Source organism: Chelonoidis abingdonii, chromosome 4 (genome assembly GCF_003597395.2).
Source record: "Chelonoidis abingdonii isolate Lonesome George chromosome 4, CheloAbing_2.0, whole genome shotgun sequence".
Taxonomy (NCBI): Eukaryota; Metazoa; Chordata; order Testudines; family Testudinidae; genus Chelonoidis; species Chelonoidis abingdonii.
Genome location: NC_133772.1, coordinates 152,206,834 through 152,229,563, shown reverse-complemented (window position 1 = coordinate 152,229,563; position 22,730 = coordinate 152,206,834).

Below are 22,730 nucleotides of genomic sequence, written 5' to 3'. Positions count from 1 at the left end.
CCCCAGCTGTGACTCTACAGCGAAGGCTGAGGGAACGTGTAGGGGTGACTTTGTTGGTGTTCTTTCTTTATTATTTATGTTGTGGTAGCACCTAGAGGCCTCCTCCAGGGTGGGTCCCTGCTGGGCTAGGTGCTGTACATTATAGCATTGGATTTTCAAAAGCACCCAGGTGGCTAAGGCCCTGTCTACGTTAGCGAATTTACAGTGGCACAGCTGTACTGATGCAACTGCGCTGCTGCAAGATTGCTCATGTGGCTGCTCTCCTGTTGACATAATAAAACCAGCTCAACCAGTGGCGGCAGCTATGTCAGTGGGAGACGCTCTCCCACTGACATAGCGCTGTGCACACGAGCACTTAGACCAGCGAAACTTATGTCGCTCAGCGGGATGTTTTTTTCATGTCCCTGAGTGACATACATTTTGCCGACATGTGTGGTCATGTAGACGTGGCCTGAGTCAATGGGACGTGTGCTTCTAAACTGCTTATGCCCTTTTGAACATCCAGCCCACAGTAAAAGATTATCTCTGCCCCAAGGGTTTTACACACTCACATTATCTAGTATTAACACCACACGCTGCTGCACTAGATTGGGACCTGACGCAGGCTGTGAAGAACAGAATACTTCTTCCCTTCAGAAATGACGGCGTTGAAAGTGGGGAGAACGTAGCAGGTCGGTTAGAATGGGGCCAGTGCAAAGACGTTCTATTCCCTCATACATTGGAGCATTCCTGGGACTTTAGCGTTATCCTGACTCAGTCTGATTTTCCCTGGATAAATTACAATGCGAATCAGCAGGTGACAACAGCTGGCTGTATTTGAGATGCCCCATTGTTCTGCATTAATTTGATTTTTTATTGTGCGAGGGCTGGTGGTGATAAACTCATTTACATTTCCTCTGCCTGCCACATGTCCTTTCAGAAGTACTGAATGATAATCGTGCATTCATTACCCCATCTGAGATCTGTGCCAGCCAATCGGATTGCTGGGATGGCTCACCGTTGTTCACTGGTAAAATAAAAATAAATCTTTCCTCCAGTCAGAAATCAGGGTATTCATAAAAGTGTGGCACCCCTTCAAAATATACTTTTATGGATAAGACGCTGTATTCTCTCATAGGCTGAGGCACATAATGCTGCTGCTCTCTAAAGCAGTTGGGTTACAGTAGGTCAATAATGCAGTTGACACTCCTGTGCACCTACATCCATCAAATGAAATGATTAAATCTACACCAGTCACTAGGCATAACAGAAATAACGTCATTGTGACAGAACAGTGTTAGAGGATCTATTTCTCCTGCCTTGAAAATAAGCACTTTCATCTTTGTCTGAGTATTTATGTAGTGGCAAGGAGACCATTATCCTGTGATGATGGTCCGTTTTGTTGACATCATTGCTTAATTAATAGCATTTGCATTTTAGATTGGGGTAAGGTTTCCTGTCTTTCACAATGAGGGTATGTCTACACTAAACGCGCTCCAGCAATACAGCTGCAGCTATGTACGGGTAGACACTTATTACAGTGACAGAAGCGGATTTGCCATCACTATCGTCAATCCACTCCCGCAAGACGGGGAGTTAGGTCGTTAGAAGAATTCTTCCATCAACCTACCGGTGTCTACCCCAGGACTTAGACTGGTTTAACGACATCTCTCAGTGACGTTGCAACGTCTCTGAGCAACATAGCCAGGTCGACCTAAGTTTTAGTTGTAGACCAGGCCTTAGGAAACCTGAGTGCAAACTTGTCAATTTTTGCTGGGATGGTAACATAGGACTTTGGAAGGCTGTTCTTCTGACCTCTGTGCAAAATCACACATCTGCTCCCTCCCAACACTGGCGGCATAATTGTACGTGGAAGCAAGTTCTAGGCTTGTATCATAAGCCTAACTCCCAAATCTGGACCTTAGCGTCCAGAAATCTGGGTGCCTAGCATGAACCTCCAAGCTTAATTACCAGCTTGGATCTTATCTCGCTGCCACCAGACAGGAATTACAGCGCCTGCCTTGCTCTGGTCCCCCAAACTTTCCCTGGGGGACCCCAAGACTCTCAGACTCTGAGTCTCACAACAAAGGGAAATAACCCACTTCCCTTCCCCCTCTCTCTCCCACCCAGACTTTCCTCTCTGGGCTAACCTGAGAGTTACTGATGCAATCTCTTTACATCACAATACCAAGAGCGGTCTCCTCTCTTCCACAAAGAGACAAACCCAAAGACAAGGAAACAGAAAAGACTCTCTCTCTCTCCCCCGTAGTCTTCTCCGCTCTGGACACTAAAGGAGAGTTAAACAAGAGAGCAGCTTTTCCCCTCCCCCCTGTCTTTCCTTTCTTCCCACACAATTCCCTGTTGCATGCAGCGCTTCACCTCCGTAGATCTAACACAAATAGAATTCCCTTCCCTTCGTTCCTTAGCCTACCCAGACCGAGAAAAACTCAAACAAGTCTATAAAGAAGAATACTTTATAAAAAAGAAGAAGAAAGACATGACATCGATGGCACTCCAGTGTATCAAGTGACATACAAGCGGCCTATTGCTTATAAGAAAATCATGAAAAAACAGTCTGATTAAAAGTAACACAAATATATAGAAACGATCCCAGCAAAACACACATTAGTAAATCAGCAAACAAACATAAAAGGCCTTGTATTGTTTTTCTACCTGTACTTACAATTTGGAAACAGAAGATTAGAAGATAGAAAGAACCTTCTCATAGCTGAGAGACAGACAAAAGACTCAGACCCCAAAATTTCCCTTCCTGACTTTGAAAAATCCAGTTTCCTGATTGGTCCTCTGGTCAGGTGTTTGGTTCCCTTTGTTAACCCTTTACAGGTAAAAGAAACATTAAACCTTAGCTATCTATTTATGACAGCTTGTCAGAAGGTTACCTTGACATCAACGATGAGCATCAAGCCTTTTAAACACCCAGTTGGGTTCAAAGAAAGTCTTGGCCTTGCCTGATGTAGCTTGACTTTGAGAATGGAGCCATTTGTTGTAGCATGATACAACTACGATACATTAATGGTATCATTGTACTGACCTACCAGTACATGTCAGCCATTAGACAATTAGCTTAGTAAACAGCCCACAACCAATCATAAACTCAGACAGGGACAAGAGACTCGTGCCTTGCCTGGGATGCTATCAATGATGTATTATGGCATTAATTATGAGGTCTGGAGGAGGATTACAGAGCATCTAGGCTTGATAGAGGAGGTCTCTGATCCATCCTCAACTAGGCCAGCGATGGGTCCCAGCTCTTCCATCCCCGCTGAGCTCAAATGTCTTATGGTAAATGCAGCAGGACAGGTGATACAATGACTGGTGTTCCTCTCTGAAACACTGGTGGCATGGCATGAGTGCTGTTTAGCAGGCTGGATGTGCCTGAATGAAAGGAGATTACTGTGGAAGGAGGCAAAAGCTCGGCCCAGCCGTCACCTGCCAACATCTTCCTGGGAAGATGGAGAGTGTCTGAGGAAAAGAAAAGAGATGGCCCTCTGATTCTGCAGGAGAAGGAAAATATTCTCTCTCCAGAGGGCTGCTGCTTTCACATTCAGGCGTCATTTAGGCCCCAATCCTATGAGCATGTATTCACCTGCATTACATTAGTCATGTGACTCATCCCATGAGGTTGCTCCCATGTGCAGAACTACTCAGGTTCAGAAGTGTTTGGAGGAGGAGGGTGCTGGGGTCTGAGCCAGTCCCTACTGAAGTCAATGTAATGCCTCCTGTTGCCTCTAGTGGGAGATGGATTGTACGAAGGCCTCAGCAGGTGCTGAGTGCTCTCGCCTCCCAGGAATTCACTAAAAGTTGAGGGTGCTCAGCCTCTCTCCAGGTGAGGCAGAGGAAGAATCAGGGCTGGGAGATGGATTTGGCCTCCCAGGTTTTGTGTACAGGTTTAGGAAAGGTATGAAACATCTTGTTCTACTGGGGAAAAGAAAAGAAAAGAAAAGAAGAAGAGGCTGGTAAGTGCTTTAAAAGCAATAAACCATTAACGGCAAAGTGCCAGGGTGAAAGCTCAGATATCATTCCCTCACTTGCAGCCTGGACAGGGTAATAGTCCCGTGGCTTTGAGTGAAGAAGAATGGGGTTATAAAAAATGCTTCCCAAGGGAAAAGGCCCCATTCAGGAGCCTTTTAACCATACGAGCAGCAGCTTTTTAGATGCAATCTTCTCACTTTACCATGAGTTTGTTCTTTGCTGCTGATGAGAACTATTGCTGGTTTTGCTCTGGAACGCAAATGTGAAGGGAAGAAAAAAAGCAATGTCCCTCCCCTCCCCCCCCAAAAAAACACCTTTCAGCAACAGGAGTTCTAGATAGACCCTTAGTTCTTTGGAGTGGAAGCTATTTGCCACTTGTAAGAAATATGCATGTTGTAGCAGAGTAGATTGTTGATTTAGAAGAATGTAGATTTCTGTGCTAGTTAGTATGGTACTGTTGCCCCTGGGCCTCAGTGATTAGCCAATATTTGGGGCCTCGCTGGGTTGTTTCTGTTAGGAGGAGAAATTGATTATCTGAGTCAGGCAGGGCCGGGGCAACCCATTAGGTGACCTAGGCAGTTGCCTAGGGCGCTAACATTTCGGGGGTTGCGACTGTGGCGTCCGGATCTTCGGCCATCCCGGTTGTCGTTGGTATTTTGGGGGGCGGGACCTTCCGCCGCCTAGGTATTTCCTTAGTGCAATTGTGTTTATTTATAAAGAATGTACATAAAGTCTCATTTTCCTGAACACAGTAAGAACAACAGCAGGCAGTTTCCTTGCTCATGATTTCCAAGGCTGCCTTTCCAGCCAGTTCTATGCCCCAAGGAGCTCTAGCTCTGTCTCTGCTCTCTCTCAGGACCATGCTCATGACTGCTTCTTTCACTGTCTGCTGCCTTTCTCTTGACTTTCTGCTGGTTTTCCTCAGCTTTCTGGACACTTTCTCTCTTGGACTGACACACACACACGCAGCTGCAACCAATCAATGTCCCAACCCCTGCATTTTGCAATCAGTCCCCAGGGAAACCCCTCAGCCGACATGTCTCAGCTTCTGCTTAGGCATAGCCATTCTGGCCAGTGCCTGGGGCTGTGCCTTCTATTGTTTCAGTGCTCACTACACAAAGGGGAATTTAATTGCTCCTTCACTTAACCCTTAGCTATCACCATATCTGTGATTGATGGCAGCCATTAACACCTTTTAGCATAATGGACAAAAGGAAGGAATGGAACTGTAATAATCTCTCATGTTCTGTATTGTACCTCTTATAATGTGCCATGTAAGCACTAAGGGCCAGATTTTTAGAGGTATTTAGGCACTTAACATTGCAGATGCTTCTGGGATTTCCAAAACACCAAAGCACCTAACACCCATTGAAACCAATAAATACCTCTAAAAATCTGGCCCTGAGAGTACAAGTTGTATGCCAGACTCTAGGCACCTGTGGGGAGGTGCAGAGCTACTCTGCTGACTCATCCTGGAAGCCAGACCAGGTGAGTTGCACTAGTACCTCTTCAGGCCTATAAAAGGCTCAGTGGCTTAGCAGGGAAAGATTGAGCTGGAAGAAGTCTAGCTGAAGGAATGCTTAGGAGTAGTCAGTTTAGGCAAGGGTTTATGTTAGCAGTACTGCCCCGATTTAGGGTTCTGTTACTTCAGTTAAAAATAATATAAACTCTAGGAAAGGAACGAGGTTTTAGACTATGCTGTATAGGGTGTGTTGCTGTGTGTATGTGAGGAAATGCTATGTGGATGCTGCTGGTCCCAATACCTTTCCCAAGAATTAGCTTCGGAGGTAAATCTTGAGTAGGTCCATTGATATCAGTGATGTTACTCTGGATTTACACTGGGGTAACTGAGATCAGGCTTTTAGTCCTAGTGTTAATAGTAAAAAATACTGCACAATTACCTAGTGCCTCTACTTTGGGGATCTAAAAGCTGTGTACTAATGTTCTTGACATCACTAGCTTCAGGTTATAGGTGAGGAAGTTGGGCCAGAATCTATAGTGGTGGCTCCTGCTCAGAGGAGGAAGAAAATAGGAGTCTGTGACATGGTTCTCAGAATCCTGCATCTTCCAGAGCTCTGTAAAAACTTGAGTGGGGTATAAGTCCCTGCAGATTTCCTCCTGGAATTCAAACTGAGAGTCGATGCTGCTTCAGGTAGTTAATGCTAACTCTCTGGAGTCTCCTCTGCAGATAGTATAACAGGTATACGGTGGCAATGCTACCAGGGAGAAGGAGACTAATAGGGTAGCGGTAGGAGTCTCAAGGGTTGTATGGAGCTTGGGATGATTCTCTGGATTTTAGGGCTGAATCCTGTGATTGTTCAGTAGGTGGCACCCAAGTCCGTCCCTTGATAGAACAATGATGAGGAAGCTACACCAGTCCCTGATAGAAAGGAAGTGGAGTTCTACTGGGAAAGGTGGCTGTGCTGATTGCCTTGAGGGGCTCAGCATACCTGGCTTTCAGTGACTCCTGATCAAATGAGCTCAGTTCACATGCACAACCCTGCGTTCTACCTACCAGCCCCATAACCTCAGCCTGGGACTGGAAAGTCAAGTTGTCTTCTGGTTTCTACTAGCAACCAGAATCTGAGCTGGGTGCTGCCCCTTTGTAACCTTTTTAGTAGGGCTCTAGAGCTATGAATGAGAGTTGGTTTTAATAGTTCTGCAGCTAAAAGCCCATCCCTGTGTTGGGGTGAGAACCATTATCTTGGCTGACACCAGGAATCTCCACAGCTGACAGCCCAAGTCTCCACAGCTTGAGCTAAGGAGCCAGGCTGCATCAGCAGCTGCTGCCACAGCCTTGCATTTCTGTGGGTTTGGCGCACAGAGGGGTGCATTTGTTATACAGATCTAACTGAAGTAAATAAAAGTAGTCTCCTCCCCCTGCCCATATTGCCACTAAAGTAAATGGCTGAGAGCCTGGATGAACAGCACATTACATTTGCTCTGTAAGATGTCATTTCTACCCAGGCTACGTCTACACTTACGGGGGCAGGTGGAGTACAGGCACGACACCGGGAGCGAAGTGCTGCAGAGAGAGGCTCCCCGTGCTGGAGCCCTTCATGGCGGTGGCAGTGGGATGCTACACTTCCAAAAATAGCAGCCTCGATGTGGGAGGCGCAGCTTGGGCATGCAGAGGACCTGTGTAGGGTACATGCTGTAGGGTTCAGCTGTGCAGGGCACTTGACCTGCCTCAGCTGTGCCTCATCCTCTATAGTGCTATTTACACCTGTGCTAGCTGGGCATGCAGTGTCTGTAGTCTACGCCACCGGCTCCCACCAGCATAGATGTACCCATAGTCCCTGTTCTGACCATGACTTGCCCCTGCTCATGCAAAAAGTTGGTGCCAGAGCCAAAGCAGATCCCAACAATCCTGCCTATAAAACTGTGGGGTGATCCTTCATCCACTGATAAGTGCGATGTTCAGTAATAGATAGCACGTTCACTTTGAGTTGAAAAGGCATTTAGAACTCTCCTGGTGGAGGAGAACATGACTATTGGAAAGGCATTTGCAGTTGGGACTCCCAAGAGAGGCAGGGTATATATCTAAGCCTGAGAATGGCACTGCCTTCGGATTCAGAAGTTGTCCTGAAATTCAGTTCATAGCTGCCTCCAAATTCCATCACATAACTTAAGGTCTCAGAACAGGGGAAGGGAGCTGAAATTATGCTCAAAAATAGACCTTAATTACTATTTCCTAGATACAGAAAAACAAAGTGCAATTCCCCATGAGAGCATTTAGACACGGCAGCCAGCAGCCAAGGAGTGCCTCAGCTGAAAGTGAGTATTACCACTGAACCGAGCCGACACTAGAGCCGGTCAAAAACATTTTAATGAAATGTTTTCCTGGCGGGGAGGGGAATACACTGTTTTGTCAAGACCCAAATGTTTAGTGGAAATGTATCATTGTTGATGACAGTCTCGTTAGGAATGTTTCTCAGCTATAGGCTATTTTGGGGGGCAAGGGGCAAGCCCACTGCCACTAGTCTGATGGTTAAGGTACTTGTGTGGTTTGTGAGAAGTACAGGTTCAAATCCTTGCTCTGTCTGATTCAGAGCAGGGACTCAAACCTGGCCTTCCCACCTGAGTGCCCTGGCTAGTGTGGGGATTGATGTTTTCTGGCTGGTGCACTCTGTGTGCCATTTCCCTTACTAATAACCTCTCAGTATGTCACCCCCAAAGTGGGGCCATGGCTAGCAGTGCCAAGAAACCAGCCCCCCGAGCTTGTGAGTGGAGTCCTCTTCGCTGGTTAGGCTTGTGATGGTGAATAAACCTAATAGATAATTATAACCTCAAGCCGCCAAGAGGGTCATATTGCCCAAGGATAGGCACCAGTGGGTCTGCTGAAATTAAAAGGGAGAGTTCAGAATGAGATCAGGAAGGTCACGATGGCCAAATTCATGCTTAAGGCCAACTTTCTTAATTGGGCTGTGTGTACGTACTGGGTAAGGCATGAGAATGAGAGGGGAAAGGAGCCAGGAGTGTGTTTCTTTGCTACCGTATTAAAGCTGGATTGGAGAGTAAATGCCCACTGCTCAGCCTGTGGGTTAGGCATCTCTCCCTATACAGTCCTTACATCACATTGTGAAGTCTTCTGCCCTGACTCTGGGTTCGGTCCCAGTTGCGGTGACCAAGATGCAGCCAGCACCACCATCTCTGGCAGGGGCCACCCGGAGGTTGAGGGTGGTAAATACCCACAGCAGAAAGCATCTTTCCCATCAGCTGTGCGCTTTGCCATGATGACTAATGTTTAGCACTGCTATAGCATCACCCACTGACAGATTTTGAAATGTGCTTTACAAATGCTAATCAATTCTTTCATTAAAGCTCACCACTGTTGGGCAGGGTATGAAATCTCGCTCCTGGACCCGTTACAAGCTGATCCCTAATAGCAGCCTTAGCAGAACCATAGCTCTTTGCTTTAACATTTCAGAAACTACAAGTAGAACATGCTGAAGAGCCTCATCTGAGTCAGTGGCAAAACTCCTCTTCATTTCAGTGAATCAGCCCATGGAATCCCAAATAGCCCCGGAGCTGAATGTCTTCAGAGTCTAAATTCACTTCTCCTTCTTCCTTTCAAAATGTTCTGCAAGAATTTAGGGCTCAGCCTCGTGAAAGTTGCTGGCTGGAGAGTCCTTGGGAAATGAAGTTCTCTGCTCAGGCTACACCTGTTTAGTGGCTAAACACTGATAATATAGATGGTCTCTTTAAATGTTCAGCAGATGATTGAATACTAAGAACTATTCTTCATGGGTCCTCTCAGAAGAGGGAATGTCCCACACTTGGGTCCTTTCTCCCCCTCCCTTGCCTGCATTCCTGTAGCCTCACTAGTACCAATAACCTGCTGCCTGTTCTAGTGACCCACTTCCCCATCCTGTTATTGCTCTATTGCAGCAGAATCCAATGCGCTGTCTGACCAGTAAATACTGCCTGACCTTGTAAGTTTCCTATTGCTGTCCTGCTTTTTTGCTGTGGAGCAGAACAAGCTGTGAGGCATGCAGGGAAGTGAGCCTGGGCAAAGGATGGGAGAGAGGAGGAATGGCAAAGGAGACCAAGAAAGGGTGAATCGTGCAAAAAGAACCACCACCAGTAGAGGACAGACAGGAAAGGAGTGTTTCTGATGCCTAGTTAAAATAAGTCCGAGGGGTCCGTGACTTCACCCAGGGAGAATCCTAGGATTGGAAGGGACCTCCAGAGGTCATTTAGTTCAGTGGTTTTCAAACCATGGGTCATGACCCAGAACTGGTTCGTGGAATGGAAGGCACTGGGTTGTGGTGGCTCTGGTCAGCACTGCCGGCTGGGCCATTACAGGTCCCGTCAGTGGTGCTGCCCGGCTTAGGCAGGGCCTCAGACACTGCGCTCCACCCCAGAAGTGGCCAGCAGGTCTGCCTCCTAGGTGGGGGTGAAGCGTGGGGCTCTGTGCACTGCCTAAGCACTGGCTCTGCACTCCCATTGGCCAGAAACTGGCCAATGGGAGCTGGGGGTGGTGGTGCCTGTGAGCCTGAGCTGCGTGGAGCCACTTGTGTGCCTCTGCCTAAGAGCTGGACCCGCGGCTGGCTGCTTCCGGGGTGCAGTGCTGTCCACAGTGCCAGGACAGGCGGAAAGCCTACCTCTGCACCCCAGCTATGCCGCTGACTGGGAGCCGCCAGAGGTAACCCCACACCCCAACCCTGTACCCCAATCCCCAGCCCTGAGCCTCCCAAACCTGGAGCCCCTTCTTGCCCCCCAAGCCCCTCATCCCTAACGCCACCCCACAGCCTGCACCTCCAGCCCAGAGCCCTGACCCACTCCTGTACCCCAACCCCCTGCCCCAGCACAGAGCTCCTCCCTGAACCCTTAATTCATGGCCTCACCCTGCAGCTCTCACCCCTGCACCCCAACCCTCTGCCCCAGCCCCTCCCACACCCCAAACCCCTCATCCCCAGCTCTGTTGGGTCGTGATCATCAACAATTTTCTTCAAATGGGTTGCCAGAAAAAAAGTTTGAAAACCACTGATCTAGTTCAGTCCCCTACAGTCATGGCAGGACTAAGTATTATCTAAACCATCCCTGATAGCTGTTTGTCCAACCTGCTCTTAAAAATCTCCAATGATGGAGATTCCACAACCTCCCTAGGCAATTTATTTCCCGACAGGAAGTTTTTCTAATGTCCAACCTAAACCTCCCTTGCTGCAATTTAAGCCCATTGCTTCTTGTCCTATCCTCAGAGGTTAAGAAGAACCATATTTCTCCCTCCTCCTTGCAACATAAAGACAGCTGGACCTGAAGGATCACCTTACCAGGGTCAGTCACCTCCCCAATCCTGCTGGCAGTGTGAGGGCAGCCAAGAGAGGAAGGGAAGTGAGCTCTTTGCTTAGCTGAGCACAGTTCTGATCAGTTCTGAGGCCTGGCTGCCTCTTTCTGGCACAGTTAAGGAGCACAAGTGATCAGGAAGCCAGAGGGAGAAGGGAGCTGGTACCCCACCAGTAAAGTGGTGGGGAGGCAGAAACCGGGAACAAGATTTCAATAATGTGACTTGTGATCTGGGGTGCCTCACTATTAGGGGCTCACCCTAAGACACACTAAGGTGATCTGGTTGTCAGAGGATGAGTGCTTTGTGATTGCACCCCATTAAAAACCTCCAGCTGGGCACCCAGAACTGCGTGTCAGTTTTGGCCAAGGTACAAAATAGGATATAAGACACCAGTGTAGGAGCAAAGTCCTAAAGGAAGGCTGTGCTGCCCAGTGGATGGAGCTCTGGATTGGGACTGAAAAGATCTTGGCTCTATTTCCAGTTCAACCACTGGCCTGCTGGGTGATTTTAAGCAAGCCACTTCATCTTCCTCTTCTTTGTAAATGCTTTGAGATCTACTGATGGAAAGCCACTAGATGGTATTATTATTAAATCCAAATCTCCCTGGAGCAGCACCTGGATGAGTCTTCTCTCAGCCTCTGGCTGGAATTGGCAGCTCTTCCTCTACCTTTGCTGTTTTCAGAGCTCATCAAGGCTGTCAACAGACTCGCACAATGGGGACAGAAGAGCCTGGCATGTGTGACTATTCCATGCCAGGCTGCGAGCATCTGAAAAGGCTGTGATGCAATTAAAATAGTTTACCAGCAAGAGACTTAATTAGCGGTGGCTTTCAGGAGTGCTAGCCACATGCGTACATTTTGTGGCTGGATGTTTCTGTTCGCTAGATTTGTCGGCGTTTGTTCCCAGCTGCGAGGAATGCCTCCTGGGACTCATTTAGGGCTGTGTGAGTGCTCCGAGCTTGCCTTGTGCATTATGCAGGGCTGGCGTAGGAACCATTCACTTTCAACGCTGGCGCTTCTCTTGTGCTGCTGCTCTGAAGTGAGAGGCACAATGGTGTTTGGGAAGGCAAACGTTTAGGCTTCAGTCAGTTTGTCTCGGAAACTTTCAATCTACCGTAGCACCAGGTCCCTTATGCCCTTCTGAAAGGAGACAAACAGTGGAACAGTTATTGACCACAGGACCCAGTGTTGCCATATTTCATGGTAAATTTGTGATATTTTGTGTTGTTCTTAAAGCCTCAGCTCATGTGATTTTGAGAATATGAAGATGTGCTTATGAGAATTTCAGCTTTCCTGACTTCTTTTTAAAAGAGTTTCTAGACTTCATGGTTATATAGAAAAGCTGAGGGGTCGGGGGGGAAGTGACCCAACTTATCCACAAACCAGAAGGCAAATATGTTTGGCTTAAAAGTCATGAGATTATTTTTTTTAAAATCTCATGATGTGGGGGGCCATAGGGGGAGTGCAGAGATACTGACTTCTGATGTATTTTGGAATTCTTGGGGCTGGTGACTGTGGGCAATGAACTGAAATCTCTCTGAACCACCTGGCCTGATCTTACAAACGCTTGGTTTTTTTTCCTTCACTCAAGCCAGTAGTTCTGCTGAAGTCGGTGGGAACTACTCGTGTCCAGCATCTCTGAAAGTCACTCCCCTTTTGTTTTTGGCATGGAAGGCTAAGTCTACTGTATGAGCTAGGGATTCTCAGGCCCACGCTGATCAGGTGGGCTTGTACTCACGGTGGCTAGCCTGGGTCACTCCTGCCCATGATACTGTGGCTACACTGCTATTTTGGTTGCACTATCTCAGAGGAGAGGTGAGTGAGCTGGGAATCACACCCCTAGCTCATGGTGTACACAGAGCTTAAGTATAGAGGTAGGGGCCTGACTTCAGACTTCCAGGCTTGAAAATTCTGGCTGATCCTTCCACCTCCCCTCTCAGTCTGGTAATGGAGACGGCAGTGCACCCTGGAGGGTGTCAGACTCTGGTCTATTCTGACCTTTTCAGGGTGCTTATTCCAGAGCCAAACCCCATCAACTGGGAACTCTCTGAGTCAGATGAGACTATGAGACCATTCAAGAGGCACAAAGAAGCTAGAATCCAGCTGTAGTTGGCCAGCAGAAAATTCCCATTGCAGAATTGGATCCTGGGCCAGCACCTCCTACGGCCTACCCTGAGATAGGAATGGGGTGTGTGGTGGTGCTGTGCTGACCCTAGGCTGGTATAGGGACCAGACACTATAGCAACGGAAGGGGTTTTTCCATCATTATAGGAAATCCACCCCTTGAGAGGCTGTAGCTAGTGGTGTCTAGAGTAGGGGCTAGGTTGACCTAACTATTTCATACAGGGCGTGAATGTAGCTGGGTCAATGTAAGTTTTAGATGTAGACCAGGCCATAGTCGGAAAAAGCCAAAGAATCCCTCTTCTGATCAGATGCAAAGAACTATGCTGTTTGTCTCAAGCTTTTAAAATTTCTCTCTCCCAAAGGCACCAGTCCACACTGTAACTAAGATCTGACATAGCTTCGCTCTAAGCGCCAAGACACTTTTGAATGATAGCATCACAAAACCCGCTCCTGAAAATCTAAAGCTCCTATTTGCTTTCATGGCACCCCAATAATTTAGCACATTTAGTTAAAAACAATCCAGTTCTTCCTCTGGCTGCTCTGTGACAGCGGGGATATTTCTGTCTGCATTCTAAACCCTTGGGAAAAGCTGTAACCCATGGACCTTGAGCACAGAGTTTTGTGTACATAAATCCTGCTGTTAGCGGCTGCACTAAGGAATTAACCAGAGTAGCACAAACAGTCCAAATCTTGTTATTTTCCCCCTCAACTGATAAGGAAAAGGAAGTTGGTATTTTTGTTGCCGCCATGGTCTTGTAAAATAGGAAAATAACAAGCGGAAAAAGGATACATTTCCAAATGCCTTCCTCTTTCCTGGAGTTAACCCCCCAGATGAGAGCAAGCATGGCTTGTGCATCTTGTACAGACCCTACATAGCTCATCGATGCAACAGCATGAACTGTCATGGTTTGCTCAACAAACCCAGCTGGGATTTGAGATGGGCTTACACTAAAAGCCCTGATCAAAACAACCCTCAAATGTTGGAGGAGCCAATCCCTGCAGCTCCTACTCATCTCTAGTTGTTACCTGCAAATTGGCGGCAATGCAGGATCTGTATAAAATCTTCCTCCGTGATGCAAAGGCTTTTGCGGAGACAGAGCTCCTGCCCAGGTGTAATGATCTCCCTCCAACATGGGTCATCGGCAGGGCAGGGATCTGGGACTTTCAGCACCAAAGCACAAACCTCTCCACTGAAGTGAAACGTAGCCGATTATTAAATGGCAGCTGTAGTAAGCTGCTATTTGAGAGTGGATCAGTAGCAGGGAATATGTCACACATTCTGTGGTGTGTTACGTTTTGGCACAGGAACGTCACCTTTGTCTGCCATGAGGCTGCTGACTGGGTGTCTTTACCTGCCTGGAAAGCTACTTGCATGGTCTAAAGAATTTTGTTTAATTGTCTAGATGCTTCCGATGCCTGCTCTGAACTTAACACACCTCTGCGTATTTCTTGTACCACCTCTAGCATCGAAAATTACTGGGCCAAACTCTACTGTCAGTTACAGCAGTGTGAATCCAGACTAACTGTATTGCAGTTCAGTGCAGTTACTCTAGATTTTCACCAATGCCACCGAGCAGAATATGATCTCCTGGGCCTAATTCTGATCTAATTTATACCAATTTAACACTGGGGTAACCCCACTGGACCAGTCTCTAATCCCACTTACAAAGGTCAATGGATTTATGCCAGCATGAGAGCAAAATCACTGCCCAGTGGGTTATGCCTCTCCTCCCTTGCCCAAACCACACAGGATGTGAGTCACTTACATCCCGCAGCCATAAAGCCTGGTTCTTTAACTCAAGCTTTAGAGGTCTGTGCATTTCGGGGAGGTCTCTGGGGTCAGGCAAGATGTGCCAGTGCTAGAACTAGGTGCAATTTGCCAGATGATTAGCGTAGTCATTGAAAAATGAAGCATTGGTTGATCTGAAACTATTTCTGGATTTGACCTGATTGGTTTGGCTGAGGAAAAGCTTTTCAGGGTCAGCTTCAGAAAACAGTGTGTGTCTATCCACTCTTCTGCTCGTAAGCTTTAGTCCAGTGGTTAGGGTACTTGCTGGGGATGGAGCAAATTCAGGTTTGAATCCCCACTTGGGAGCAGCAACTTGACCTCAGATGTCCCTCCTCCTGGGTGAGTATTATAACTGTCAGGCTAGAGACTGGAGGGACAAGGTAGGTGTGGTAATATCTTTTGTTGGGATACCTTCAGCTGGTCCAATAAAAGATATTACCTCTGCGCCCCGCCCCTCCCCCTTCCCCCACCATCTCTCCAATGTCCTGGGGCTGACGCAGCTACTACACTGGCTGTTCTGGTCTCCGCGTCTCCTGTTGATACTGTTCCACTAAATACTTAAATATTCACTGGGCAAAAAAGTATTTATACAAACAGGAACAGCTTCAACTGGAGAGAATGGAAGCACTTCCCCCCCATCCAATAATCTATAGCCTGACTGCTCACCTTGGACGGGCAAGCTGGGAGTTCAAGTTCCTGCTTCAGAGTGGGGATTCAAACCTGGGTGTTGCATCCTGGGCAGATGCTTTAACCACTGGCCTAAAGGTTATAAAGATGTGGATGGCTGTGCACAGTTTTCTGGCCTAAAAGAACTCTTCTCCCTTGCTGACAAATTCTAACCAGTTTTGGAAGCGAATATTTCCCCTGAGTTGAGTTTACTGCCCAAAACGAAAAATCAACTCTTCATGCAGCTTTACTTGGTACTCATACATCTCATAGGGCTGGTGTACACTACAGGGGGAAATCGATCTAAGAAACGCAACTTCAGCTACGTGAATAACGTAGCTGAAGTCGAAGTATCTTAAATCGAATTATCTACCATCCTCACAGCATGGGATCGATGTCTGTGGTTCCCCATATGGACTCTGCTACCGCCGTTCGGGTTGGTGGAGTTCCGGGATCGATAGGAGCTCGTTCGGGGATCAATATATTGTGTCTAGATGAGACGCGCTATATCGATCCCCGAGAAATTGATTGCTACCCACCGATACGGCGGGTAGTGAAGACGTAGCCATAGATTCAGAGACTTTAAGGCTAGAAAGGAACCATCATGATAATCTAGTCTGACAGTCACAGAGTCTCATTCACCCACTCCGGTAATAGACTCATAACCTCTGGTTGAGTTACTGAAGTCCTCAGATCACGATTTTAAAACTTCAAGTTATGGTTGCTGGCCAAAATGAAAAATCAGTTGTTCACCCATCTCTTCTTGGTACTCATAAAACTCACTGAAATCAATGGGAGCTGCAGCAACTTAGCTCCTCTGATGTCTGAGAATGATGCCTAGGAAGGAACAGGGGATATGAAATGGCTGTTGGGAGAGAAATCATACAGTGACCCCTAAGCTACAGTGAACAATACTACGAATCACAGAAAGGAGAGAAGGAAAAAGAAATTTTTGAGATGGGCCATCATTGAGTGGTTGGAGCCAGGGACGTGTAACGTGGGAGGGGGAAAGGGTGGAGATTTCTCTGTTTTCCCCTGTTAAATCCCTGGCATTTAGCACAATGGGTCCCTGGTTTAGATTGCAGAACCCTAGGTTCTACTGTAATAATAATCCTGGACCTGGAGGAAGATAGGAGGTGGAAGAGCATGGAATTAGGTTTTCCTGAGCTACAGACTAGATTAATCTCTCAATATCTCCCCTGCCAGCTGGTTCAGTGTCACTGAAGGAAGGCCCGGCTAGCTGTCCGAGGCCTAAGCAGGACTAGGGACCTCCCTACTGCTTAGGGGAGGGAGGGAGATGGCTCCTGGTGCCGTTACAAGAGCAATGACCCTTAGGCATTACACAGAATGGGACGATAGAGGAGGGAATGTGGGGCATGGAGACAGAGATCTGGTTTTGTGAATAGCTATTTAGGAAATCAAAATATGGAATTTAGAGTCATTAACATACCAGGCAGCCCATGATGACGTTACCCAGAGTGTAATCTGGACCAATGAACAGATGTGTCCCCTCAATCCTCCAACCTGAGATGCCCCATATACTGCTTTGCTGTGTGATCTCCTGGTCAGCTCACAAGTAGCTTCCAGCATATAAATTACTCCCAGTTATATTGAATGAGTGCTATAGCCATCCACTTTTGAATTACACTGCAGAAGAACACTGGGAGATTCCCAGTCCTAGACTTTCCCTCAGAAATGAGCATCTTTCAGTCAGGATCCCGCCCCAGTCCAAAGCCGTTTCCTTGTTCTTCAGGTGTTGTGGATGCGCTGGGTAGAGAGAAAGGTAGGAATAATTTGGGGCATCTGCTCTCCCTTCTTTTCTTTGAGAATCATCTCCAGCTGACCTTAAGGAGACAAAGTCTGTGTGGATGGCATCCCCAAGCTGTTTCTTTGTCAAGATGTAGATGTTTCACCCTGCCAAAGAATGGCCACTTGACCAGGTGATGGTCCATTTGATTTTGTTGACGCCTGGCTGAAGCATTGGCTAGCCTTTTGTCTCTGGGGAACTGTTTTGTGACTGCTCCCCACTTGGAACATATCTTAGTAATATCACACAGTAGAATCTTATAACTTTACATACAACATTGCCACATATATTTTACCAGTGTAATAATGATCAGCAAATTATGAGTTTTCAAATGATACCTCACAAGGCATACTTTGTACAAAATGTATCATAGTCCTGTAAAGGGGTGAACACAGGGATACAGACTGTCACACCCATACTCTCTTTCAGACCTCAGGTGACTATATTTTGCCTTCCCCACCACCAGCAAACCCAATATAACCGCTCTTTGGGCACGTGGGAATAGCCCCCTAAGGTGAAATTGCCAGATGAACATAGGCATTTTGCTGTTCCCCAGATAAGTCAGATTCTGTTTTCTAGCCAGTTGTAGCACCACTGCAACTTCTCTACTCACTAAAGAGGAAAGTTCCCAGCAGCATGGGAAAACAATAGGGCTTGTGCCCTGAAGGGTATGACTATACTGCAATGTTAGCACATGGTCAGTAGAACTCAAGCTAGCAGACCCTGGGATTGTTAACCTAGGGCTTGAGCATCTACCCTCATTTGTAATCCCAGGTTAGGAAATGTTGAACTCTGGGTCTCCAGTATCTACACTGCATTATGCAGGCCTGAATCCAACCACCCAAATCCCAGACTTCCTAGCACCCTCCCAAAATGTGGTCGTTCTAGCCCTTTGTTCATGGTGTAGTGTGGGAAAACTTGACTGTCCCCCAAACTTGACTGTCCAGAGGACAAAGAAGGTCAGCCTGTGGGATTGTGGGATACTTTTGGCGACTCCTAGAGCATGAGTCTGGTGGGGCTGTGTCTAGTGGTGCTGGATCAGTGTTTATAGTGGGTTGCTGACAGTCACTGAACCAAACTGTAAGCCCTGTATATAATAGAATCTACTACAAGCCAGGGGATGCTGCAGCACCTCCTGCACCCGTAGTTCCTGCACCTATGGCTGCATCTACATTGCAAAGCAATATGGCTCGAACCCAGGGTCCCAGCTTGACTCAGGCTCAGAAACTCTATCCCATGAGGTCCTGGGACCTTGGTTCCGAGCCATGTGTTTGTATGTAGACAGAAGAGAGGGGGTTAGGTTTGAGCCTGAGTTTGAACCCTGGGCTTATTGCAATGTAGACATACCCTAAGTCACTTACACCCTCTTGACAATTCCATCTGTACTGTCAGGAGACAGGCCATCAACACAAAAGGGTGGAATGGAATTGGTTGCATGACTGTATAACTTAGAAGGCTCTACAGAGGGAAGCATGCAGGTACGGGAGCTCATTGCAGGCCCTGGGAACTCATTAAATTTCCAACACCAGCCTCCCAGCCTTTTTGCGAGCTGGCTAGTTGCGCTTTGTGCATCCCTGCCTTACAAGCCATGACTCATAAAGTTTTATGTATAATGATCACAGAGGCATGGTAACGAAGGATGAAAATCCATCCACGTGTCAGTAATTCTGCACATGGAGATGTTTAAAACTCCCCCAATAATAAGGTATTTCTTCAGGCAGGCCACCTAGCCAATCTCATTATTGTCTGCACACTGCGGATAGACGAGTGCCTTACTGGGAGAAGAAGCAAGTATTGATTAAGGCGGATGAACCACGTGATCAATTATATACTGGATTCTTTTGGTTGAGTGTTTGGGGCTGCTCCACTGGATACAATTCTTGGTATTGCATTTTTACATCAGGGATAGGATGCAGGCTATGCTCAGAGGAGCCTCAGTTAAATCAGAAAGCAATTTATCCAGTCTCACCCTAATAACAGAAAACAAATATTGCCATCGGTAAGCAGCCCCGTGGGATTTCTCATGTTAAGTGGAAACTTCATAAATCAATCGCTGGAGAGTGCAGCAGTGACTGTGTTTCTGTGTGCTGCACCTTACATGTAAGACGTCTCCCTTCTATCTGCTAGGTTTGAAACGGGAGATTCTGCCAGAGGGAGAAATGCATTGTGCTCTCTTATGGAGATAATGAGTCAGATCCTCAGCTACACTGCCTCTGCTGGAGCCATGCAGGTTTTCACCATCTAAGACTCTTCTAGCCCTTGATATTGGTACTTTGTTTTCCTTAATCCACAATAAATCATCCAGGTTGAAAAGCATGTTTTGCTCTTTACATATGGTGAATGTAACGCCAGCAGCTTGGGGAAGCTTATTTTTCCCGGCACAATGCCCTACGCAATGCAAAAGCATTGTGGCTTCCAAGGGTCAGAGTAAACAGCTAGTGCAGTCTGTACCTGATCCCATTGCCCCACACCCAACACATAGGCTGAAGGATTGACACAATTCCAACCTCTGTGCTGGGCGACCTGCCACCAACAAGCTGGGCTAGAGAGCAGGAAAGGTGGGAATGCTGATATTTACAAAGCGCTTCTCTATTTTTGTATCCTGCTCATCTGCGCTAAGGGAACACAAGGGCAGTGGGTTGTGCACGTGCTCACTTTTGTTGCGTGCCTGAGCAAGTTAAAACACAATGGACAGGTCTAATTTTTGGCCTATCGGCTTTGACAGTGTCCCTTTAACTTATTAGCCAAAGAAACTCTACTGGGCTCTGCTTTATTGACCTATGAGGTGCAATGAAGTAAGCAATGTCTTGTGGTTCTTACATGGGACTGGGAGTCAAGAGATCATGGTTCTGTTCTGGGCTCTTTTGCAGATTTCTTAGGTGACCTTGGGAGGTCACTCAAAACTCCTGGTGCCTCAGTTTCCTGACCTGTGAAATTTGAGGAAAATATTCCCCAGACCTGACAGGAAGTCATTTAGCTTGTAAAATATGATGAATGGATGGTGCTAGGTAAGTGCCAAGTATTAGAATTATGTGACTGCAAAAATTGAGGCAGATAGACAAATGGGCTTATTGAATAATTAACTAAGCACCAGATCCCGAGGCTCTTGCTCAGGTTTTTCCTCAGACAAATTCTCATTGGTTTGGGTGCTGTGTGCTGGGTAATAATGCAAAAGGACTCTGGGCTTGTAAAGCTAAACTGGCTCTTTGGCCAGATAACTGCTTACTGTGATGCTGCAGCTGGCATTCCACCATGTGCATACAGACTGATTTCCTGATGCCTCTTCCAAACTCTTCTCTCCTGCAACCTGTGCTCCTATGCCCAAGTTCCATGCAGTTTACTACACACTGACTCTGCCTAAATAAAAGCTTCAGGATTTGGCCCATCTTTCTAAATTTTACATGCAGTTTCTGCTGCCCTGTATTTTGATCCATTGAGATGTGAGTGCCTTCAAATATTAAAATGAACTGGGAAGTTCACACCTCAGAGCTATTGTTTCAGGCTGTCTGCAGACTCAGGCAGGCATCACTGAACTAGTTACATTCAGGTCACATTTTTAAAGTGGGTTTTGTGTATGTAATGGGAGCTTAGATTTTCATGTAATCACCTGACTCTGGGAGCTGGAATTCTAGGCACAGCCGTCTCGAGCTTGACATAAGAGGTTGCTGGAACCTGAAAGAGTTGTTGTAAGCAGTGGCACCAGTCTGTTATTTCTCTCATCCTTTATTGGTCAGATGCATTCAGACAATAAGAGTCTATTATACTTTCTTAATACAAGTCCAATCCATTCATTAATTGGGATATTTAAAAGCACTGTAGTTACACAAGCTGATACAAGGCTTTGAGTTTCCACTGTTAATCTCCTATACGTGGCTTATTTGCAGGTTTTTGCACTGGATAATGTGCATAAGCTGGTTATAGCTAATTTGCATGAATAAGCAGGCAGTTCTGTTCAGTCTGAATGGACTTGAGAAAGACCCAACGATAACTAGAGTTTGCTTAGTGCATATTCTTTGAACTAAAAACATTTAAGATTTTTAGCAACAATTGGCTTTCTGTTCTGGGTTTTAGGGGCTGCTCACATCATAGACTGGAACAGCCTCCACAATTCATTTTGTTTTCTGCTCTATTTATTTTCCTCTTTACACTGATCAATAACCAAACGTACAGAGGGAATAATTACTATGCAAAGTTTCTATTTGCAGAGAAAGGTTAATGCTGCTCACAGGGGAGGTGTTTAACTGCTCAATGGTTTATGAGAGCATGGAGTGACTAAATGATAGCTCTGCTGTCTAGGCTAATGTAACCCTGTCAAGTCACAGCTCGAAGTATTAGTTGTACCCGTTAAGCATAGATGGTCTGCTTAAGACTTCACTTGTGTTGTATTTAGAATTGAAAGATGAGTCTGCAGGCAAATGAGGAATATAACTGACTTTAGTCACAGGGAGATGTCTGTGACCCGAGGTGCTTAGGGAAACCTACACTGAAAATGCCAAGGTCAGGGCAGGCTGCAAAAAAGGAGAGCAGGTTCCCCCCAAATGGTGGTTAACACTGTAGTTTAGATTTACCAACCAGTCACAAACTCTGCTCCTGATCCCCCCCTGGGGCGGGCGGGAATCACACAGCCCCCTTTATTGCATTCCAGTCTTTGGCTCCCACTCAGCAAATAGGTCCAATAAAGTGAGACGTTATTTAAAATGCTAGTCACTATGCAAAATGTTCTTCTGATCCCCAAAGGGCCAGTCCCATTACTAGATCGATACCAGTCTGGATCTTACACGCAATACCACACTGCCAGCCCATCCTTTCATGTCTAAAACCAAAGGTTTATTATAAAAGAAAAGATTGAGAAGAGAGTTATTAAATGGTCAAAGCAATCAGATACATACATATGACTTCAGACTCCATATATCAGGTGCATAGAAGCATTGGTGAGTTTGCTGGCTTGTAAAGTCCCTCTGGAACACATCCAAAGCTTGGATGGGTCTATCAGTCTTTTGTTCAAAGCTTCAGTTGTAGAGAAGTTACTCCAGAGGTGAGAAGCAGGATTGAAGACAAAATAGAGGTGATGCGCATCTGCCTTTTTACATTCTCTGCCATGTGGCTTGTGCATCCTTTGTCCCAAGCACAAGCTCACAGCACATGGGCATGGAAAAACATTTGTAGTCCCCTGTCCATAAGCATGTTACTCTATGATCTGCTGACTCATAGGCACAGCATCTCTCAGTGAGTTCATTGTACAGCTGATTGCCCTTGATGAGACATCAAGCAGGCTGGGTAGTGCTGATGCCACCAGGCTGGGTATTACCTAGATACACAGCATAAGTCTGAGATCAATATACCACACATTTATAGCTCACGAGACAATGATGATACATGCATATAAATAAGCCTATCATATTTAGCAAATCATAACCATAACACAAGAACCAGGGGTCACCAAATAAAATGAATAGGCAGCAGGCTTAAAACAAACAAAAGGAAGTATTTTTTCACACAATGCACAGTCAATTCTTTTTTGAACTCAGTTATACTTTTGACCTTTACAACATCCTCTGGCAGGGAGTTCCACAGGTTGACTGC